Source organism: Nicotiana tomentosiformis, chromosome 2 (assembly GCF_000390325.3).
Source record: "Nicotiana tomentosiformis chromosome 2, ASM39032v3, whole genome shotgun sequence".
Lineage (NCBI taxonomy): Eukaryota > Viridiplantae > Streptophyta > Magnoliopsida > Solanales > Solanaceae > Nicotiana > Nicotiana tomentosiformis.
The window spans coordinates 125,137,244-125,145,952 of NC_090813.1; positions in this window are offsets into that span (position 1 = coordinate 125,137,244).

Sequence of the window (8,709 nt, forward strand, 5' to 3'; positions counted from 1 at the left end):
ACACAGCTAGTTAACGAACAAGTACCTGGATTTGCACAAAAATATGTGCAGAAGAGTAGCATGAGCACACCACAGCGGTGCCCAGTAAGTATCAAGACTAACCTCGGTGGAGTAGTAGCGAGGAACAGTCAAGACACCCACTGGTCTAATAAACTGAACAGATATAAGTACATGAACAACAGAAGCATGATGTCATATAAAGACTATGCAATATGGCTCACAGTACAGCGATGGCAATAAGGAAGAAAACAATAAGTATTAGCGGAATATCATGAAAATGACACAGAAAGGTGAATGGAACACAACCTAAATCCGAAATCACAAATACAACAAGGACAAGCACTACCAAAAATCCGGCAAAAACCGACCAAGGTCGACCGACCAACTTTGGTCGGTTAAAAAACCGACCAAAGTTGGTCGGTTTTTCAAAATATTTTTTTTTAAATTTTGTTTTTTGAAACCGACCAACTTTGGTCGGTTTTCTTTGGCGCAAAAATGCGGGAAACTATTTTTGAGTCCCACAAAATTTATGTTTCAAGAAACGACCAACTTTGGTCGGTTTTTCAATTAAAATAAATAAAAATTAATATTAAAAAAACCGACCAAAATTGGTCGGTTAATTTGGCGGGTCATTTAAAAAAACCGACCAACTTTGGTCGGTAATTTTACTTTTTAATAAAACCGACCAACTTTGGTCGGTTATTTTCGTGCGAAAATACAATTAAAAAGTATAAATCAAATAAAAGACAATCTTAAAACAAAATGTACCAATGGTCTAGTGGTAGAATAGTATCCTGCCACAGTACCGACCCCGGTTTGATTCCCAGATGGTGAATCTTTTTATTACATAATTAAAATACCTACCAACTTTGGTCGAAAAAAACCGACCAACTTTGGTCGATTTTTTTTGCAATATTTATTTTTTGAATTTAATTGTCCGACCAAAGTTGGTCGGTAATTTCCGACCACAAAAATACCGTCCACACGTAAATGGTCGCGTTTTGGTCGGTTTTTGGCCATTACCGACCAACGTTGGTCGGTTTTTTTGGTCGGCTTTTACAGAATTTCTAGTAGTGAAGTAATAACTCAGCAACGACAACCGCTTTTACATTAGGTTTTAGTCAACAACTCCACGAGGTACCGAACCTCTGACAAATCATAACTCACGGGTCTCAATACCTGAACTCTAACACTTGGCATCCTGTGCCCTCATAACATCTCATAACCGCACTGACGACTCACGTGCCAATAGAGCCATTCTCACATAGAAGGCAAGTAAACAAGGGTGAGCATCTATGCTCAACAATATCAAGAACACCTCTTATCCGATAAGAGTGCTTAACTATGTGTATGCTTGTGCAAGTGTTCTACCATAGTCCATATCAGCAAATAAGCATAAGGAAAAAGAACGGACATCACGTAGAATATTTTCTCACAACTTTCACAAGATAAAGCTCACATAGGTATGTATACCACTTCACAAATATCAACAACAAGAATGCCCCTGGCCACAAATCATCACAAATCAATCCCCGACACAACCCACCTTGTCTTGCCACGTGTGCAATAGTAACATAAATGCCTGCCTTGTCTCGCCACACGTGCATAATAATGTTCCCACCTTGTCTCGCCACATGCGCAACCCACATATATCAATGGTAACAATAGCACGACAGAAACCTCGTGCAACCCCATAATAACAACTGCACGGCAGAAACCCCGTGCATCACAGTAATAACAACTGCACGGTAGAAACCTCCTGCATCACCACAACAAGTACAACAACAACAATGACAATAATACAAAGTACGACAAGTAAATCAACTCAAGAACTTTAATTCACAAAGAAACGATAGAACCAATTCACAAGAAATAACCACAGTAAAGAATGTTAGGCATAAAGAGAACAGCTCAACAAAGGGAAAACTAATGAGTAGCAACGATCCCACAATATACACTTCAACAATAGGGAAGCTAACACGAATCAAATAATGCCAAATAAAACAAGTAGACTAAGATATAGGATATCTAAACTTCTTTTAAGGTTGAGGAAATTACAAAGGATATTCAACAATTCAATTAAGGATAAGCAGCGAAAAAATAATCACAACCTCAATTTAGACTGAACAATTATAGGATGAAATAATATAAATTCCAAATAAAGATAAGCAGTTATGAAAAGATAGCATGGCTATAAAAGAGATAACCGTTTCAATTAAGGCACATATGAATCAAGTAACAATAATAGTGGATCATGAAGCAATTGATTCTAATTAAGCAGGTAGATGTGAATCTAGTAATTAAGATATATAATCATAACGAGAACAACTGCATATTCAATGAATACAAGGACCTAAGAACCCTAAAAGGCCAAATTTCCACAAATAAGTCTATGCACGCACTCGTCACCTCATGTACACTGATTACAATCAACATAGAAGACTCAAATCCTAAGGGGAAGTCCCCCACACAAGGTTAGGCAAGATACTTACCTCGAACCAAGCTCAAATAATCGGTCACAATGCCTTTCCACGAATATCTGGCTCCGAATGGCCCAAATCTAGCTAAACACAATTGCATAACATGAATACAACAATGATAGACTCATCTAATCAATGAAACCAATATTTTAACAAAAAAATCCAAAATTCTCCCTAAAAAGTCCACCCGGGCCCACATCTCGGAATCGGGTAAGAATCATAAAATACGAACACCCATTCACTCACGAGTCCAACCATATAAGAATTACTCAAATCTGACCACAAATCCCCCTTCAAAACTCAAAATCTTTATTGAAGAAGTTCTTCCAATTTTTCCCAATTTCAACACCAAAAATCCGAAAATAAATGGAGAAAACAACTATAGATTAATGGAATACAACCAAAAACGAGTTAGGAATCATTACCCCAAAGCTTCCTCTGAAAATCCCTTGAAAAATCGCCAAATTCCGAGCTCTCAAGGCCAAAAACGAAGAAAGAAATCAAACCCTCGAATTTCTCTTTTCTGCCCAGGCGTGACCACACCTGCGACGTAATTAGCTGCATCTGCGCGACCGCAGGTGCGCACGTCCAAACCACACCTGTGCTTCCTCCCGCTTCTGCGTGCCAAAATTCGCTCCTGCAGAGCCGCTGATGCGCACAAATTCTCCGCAACTGCGAAGACTGTCAAGTCCAGCTCTTCTCGTACCTGCGCCTCAATCTTCGCATTTGCGGGCATTGCAGATGCGGAATTTTCCTCGCACCTGCGACCCCTGGCACTCCTCCATTTGTCTGCTTCTGCACTTGCCTCTCCGCACGTGCGCTCCCACACCTGCCGTCTTTTCACCGCAGGTGCGAAAATACCAGAAGCCTGAAGACTTAGCAGCAACACAAATCAAACTTTTAATCCGTTAAGCACCCGAAACTCACCCGAGGCCCCCGGAACCTCAACCAAACATACCACCCAATCCTAAAACACCATACGAACTTAGTCGAGCACTCAAATCACATCAACTAACGTTGAAATTACGAATCGCACCATGAATCGAACTTATAAATTCTCAAATCTTTCAACTTCTAAAACCCGTGCCGAAACCTATCAAATCAACCTGGAATGATGTCAAATTTTGCAGGCAAGTCCTAATTAACATAACAGAGCTGTTCCCACTCTCGGAATTACATTCTGACCCTGATATCAAAAAGTCCACTTTCAGTCCAAATCTCCAAAAATTCGACTTTCACCATTTCAAGCATAAATCAGCTACGGACCTCGGATTTACAGTCCGGACACGCTCCTAAGTCCAAAATCACCCAACGGAGCTAATGGAACCAAGAGAACTCCATTCCGGAGTCATCTTCACATAGTTCCGACTACGGTCAAAATTCTAAGACTTAAGCTTCCGTTTTAGGGACTAAGTGTCCCAATCACTTTGAAACATCCGGTAACCAAATTCAACCACGCACGCAAGTCAACACATATAATATGAAGCTGCTCAGGGCCTTATGCCGCCAGACGGGACTTAAATTCTCAAAATGACCGGCCGGGTCATTACATCATGCCTCTCAATATGATATTTTCAAGTAATGCATGACATAGAAATATTATTTCGATTTCGCCGGAGGCATTTACAAAGAATAATCCCGTTTAAGTAGAGTCGACTCTTTATAATATAGTCTTGAAAGCTTGTTCTTGTTTAGGATTTAGCTTAGATTGTGCTTACTCAGACACTTGTATATGTCACGACCCAAAATCCAACTAGTTATGATGGCACCTAACCCAACCCACTAGGTAAGCCAGTTAACCACTAACCAATTCCAATAACAATCAATAAAGCAATTAAGTAAAGAAATTATCTGGATTTGATACATTTTTCAAGAACTGGTAGTACAAATCATGAGCTTCTAAGAATAGAGTTTACAAAGCTGGTATGAAATAATACATCATCTGTTTGAAAAGTACATAAACAGAGTTTTATAGATCTAAGGCTACCAAGAACAAGAGGCAGCTACAACCGGTATGCAGGTACATCTTCAAATCCAGCTCCCATCGAACACAACAACATCAGCAGCCAGCATCTGCATGCAAGGTGCAGAAGTATAGTATGAGTACAACCGACCCCATGTACTCAATAAGTAACAAATCCAACCTTAGGTTGAAAGTAGTGACGAGCTTGTTCCAAGGTCGGGTCCACCACTAATTACCAACAACAATTCATAACAATATAAAGCAAATAATACAAGAAGTAACTTAGAGATAATATGCTCAGCAAAATCACGATTTTCGAAAATAGTTCTGCCTTTCAAGTACATCAGTGAAACCCAAATCGTTTACCGAAGTTGCCAAAAATATGAATAAGTTTGAAAATAATAATTTTCCCAAAATTCCTTTCAATAATAATAAATAAGATGTTTCATTTTCTTTCCAGATAACTAGTGTAAAACAAATGCATCACTATGCCCATCTGTCAACATGTGTGAGAAGTCATGAATGATGTAATATCGTACAACATAAGGAAAATACATCTCAATGCATGTATGTCATGTGTGCATGTCAATGCAATGTATCTCAGAGATGAACTCATGTACTCACACTCTCAGAGTACTCAATCTCACTTTCTCACACATTCCACTCATCATGCTCAATCACTCGGTACTGTATATGGCCAATCCGGCCCAGGGAAGATCCATCCCGGAATATAAACATCAACTGATCATCAATCACTCAGTACCGAGTAGGGCCAATCCAGCCCGTGGAGAAGATCCATCTCCAGGTATATAATGCTTCAAGATCCATGTCCATGGAAGATCCATCCCTCAATAATAACAATCGCGCTCACTGGGGGTGTGCAGACTCCGAAGGGGCTCCTTCAGCCCAAGCGCTATAAACAGCACGTACAACTCATATGTTGCACGGACAACTCATGTGACATAATATCAACATCTGAAATCGCACGGACAACTCACGTGCTGCACGGACAATTCATGTGCTGTAGTGATAACATCCTCACAAACATGCCCCCGGCCTCACTCAGTCATCAATCTCTCTAGTCTCACTCACGGGCTCATAGTGTCATGAAATTAGCCCGACAACAATGATATGATGTATTAATTAATAACTGAGAATGAGATATGATATGTATTCATGAATATGACTGAGTACGAAATATCAATGAAATCAGTGAGATGGCATTAAGAAACAACCACTATGGGTCCAAACAATATCGACATAATGCCTAAACATGATATCTAGCATGATTGACAACTTAACTACTTTATCACATGGTGAAAACATGGATATCAACAAAGTAGGACCACTATACAGTGCCATGGAAAGAACAGAGTCCCAATTCACATGGTGCACACTCATACGCCCGTCACCTAGCATGTGCGTCACCTTAATACTAATCACATAACATGTATTTTGGGGTTTCATAACCTCAACACTAAGATTAGAAGAGTTACTTACCTCGAACAAGCCAATTCTAACACCGAGCAAGCCAAGAGATGCTCCAAAATGCCATCCCGCGCGTTCCGACCTCCGAACGGCTCGAAACTAACCAAAAACAACTCAAATACATCAAACAATGCTAAAGGAATCAATCCTGATCGAAAAAGATCAAATCTTGAATCAAAAGCCCAAAATCGGCCAAAAGACCAACTCGGGCCCGCACCTCGAAACCCGGCAAAATTTATAAAATCCAACAACCCATTCAATTACGAGTCCAACCATACTTGTTTCACTCAAATCCGACTCCAATTCGAAGTTCAAAACTCAAAAATTCATATTATGAAACTTTAGGCCAAAACCCCCGAATTTCCTCTTTAAATTCACAATCCAATTACCAAAACGAAGGTAGATTCATGAAATAAGATCAAAACCAAGTGTAGAACACTTACCCCAATCCCTGTGATGCAAATTTCTCTAAACGTCGCCTAAACCGTACTCCAAAATCCGAAATGGGTGAAAAATCGCGAACCCTCTAACTTAAAGGGTTCTGTCCAGCCAATCTGCATCTGCGGACAGTATTTGTGCACTTGTGCCTCCGCTTGTGCTAGCAAAATGTCGCATTTGCGGACTTCACTTGCCTACCCAGTTTGCGCATCTACGAGGACACCATCGCATTTCGGAGGTCGTATCTGCGGGAAAGACATCACAGATGCGAAAATTCTCAACTTACAGCCATCTCGCTTCTGCGTTTAAATCGTTGCATTTGCAATCATGCAAGTGCGGAAAAATAGCATCGCACCTGCGACCTCTGCCCGGTTCCTCTCCAGCATTTCCGCAGGTGCGATCACACCAGAACCAGAAATCTTCAGCAGTGCAACATGAAATGAAAATGATCTGAACCTCGTCCGAAACTTACCCGTGCCACTCGGGACCCCGTCCAAATATACCAACAAGTCCGATAACATAACACGGACCTACTCGAGGCCTCTAATCACGCATAACAACATCGAAACGATGAATCGCACCTCAAATCAAAATCTATGAACTTTGAACTTTCAAATTCAATAACTCTTGCTGAAACATAGCAAATCAATCCAGAATGACTTCAAATTTTGCGCACAAGTCCCAAATAAGATAACGAAGCTATTCCAATTCCCAGAATCACAATCGAATCTGCTATCAAAAGTCCACTCTCGGCCAAACTTTCCAAAAATCCTATTTTGCCATTTCAAGCCAAATTCCACTACGGACCTCCGAATCACAATCCGGGCGCATTCCTAAGTCCAAAATCACCCAACGGAGCTAACAGAACCATCAAACTCCGTTCCGGGTTCAAATTCACAAAAAGTCAAACTTGGTCAACTCTCCCAGTTTAAAGTTTCGACAATGAAATCCATTCTTCCAATTCGATTCCGAATAACCTGAAAATCAAAACCGATAATTCACATAAGTCATAATGCATCATACGGAGCTACTCATGCCCGTAAGCTACCGAGAGAAGTGCATATGCTCAAAACGACAGGTCAAGTCGTTATATCCTCCCCCACTTAAACATACGTTTGTCCTCGAACGTGCCAAGAGTTGTTTCCAAGCCACCAAATCAATATTCCATCTTACCACGCACGTATCCGGGGGTGACCCCAGTCACCCTATCCCATATAGGTCTGATAACACCACATAACTGAAATTTCTTAATTCAACCAAGCTCAACAGCCTTAGAATCCAATTTCCAACATCCGAAATTTCTTATAAGATAAGAATCTCGTAACCTACACCCTGTATAAGTATGAACAAGCTGTACCAATCCGCAACCATAACTCAAGATACAATCGCATGATATATCACATAACATAGATACTCGAAGTAATGATTTCTAATCACAGTAGCTGCTCAAACAACCCAATTCCGGTAATAAACCTCATGTCAAACCAAACCTCATCCTAAAACCTTCGTACACTACTGATGATGAAAGAAACACGTGAAAACTCATAACCATTCATCAGACCAACAAGTCATGGAGCTGTCTCTCATTCTACAAGAACTATAGCCAATTTCTAAGCCGACTTCCGATATTATCCTTCCAATAAACCACAATCAAATCTAATAGCATCCATTCTAGGTCCAATGACCTCATCTCATCCAATACGACCACTCTAGTGACATGACACACCCATACAATCTAAAGCCACAACTAGTGCAATCCGTGCACCAATAAGCAACATTCCAAATGTACTCAATCATGGAAAATGACTCAAATGAGAGAACCGTCCCGCAAGCTCAACAAGTACCACCACAACGAAATGCTTAAACCCATCACACACCATAGAACCATAATACACAAATCTAACACAAAGGATCATATTTCCATATAACTCTGCTGCAATGCGCGACCCTATCCAAATACTGGTCCATATGAAATACCTCAAGCCACCCTACTAAAAATCAATAACCATGCGTAATTCTACATCAATTACTCAAATTGCATTACCATAACCACGGAGAAGCAAATGACACCATGTCCCACAAAACCCGAAAGAACATAACCAATACGCCATCAACCAAGCAATACCCATTACTCTTCTCGCTCAAATTCTGCTATAAGACCACAATAGAACCGCACCATGTGTGCATACAGCCGACGAATCATAACCCCTCGTAGCATAGCAGAGTAACTCACAGAACCTATCAGAACACGAATAAGCTCAACACCAACCGAATGGTACATCCCTCAACAATAACACTATGGAGCCAACTAATCCGGCTTGGTGTAGAATATACATCCTA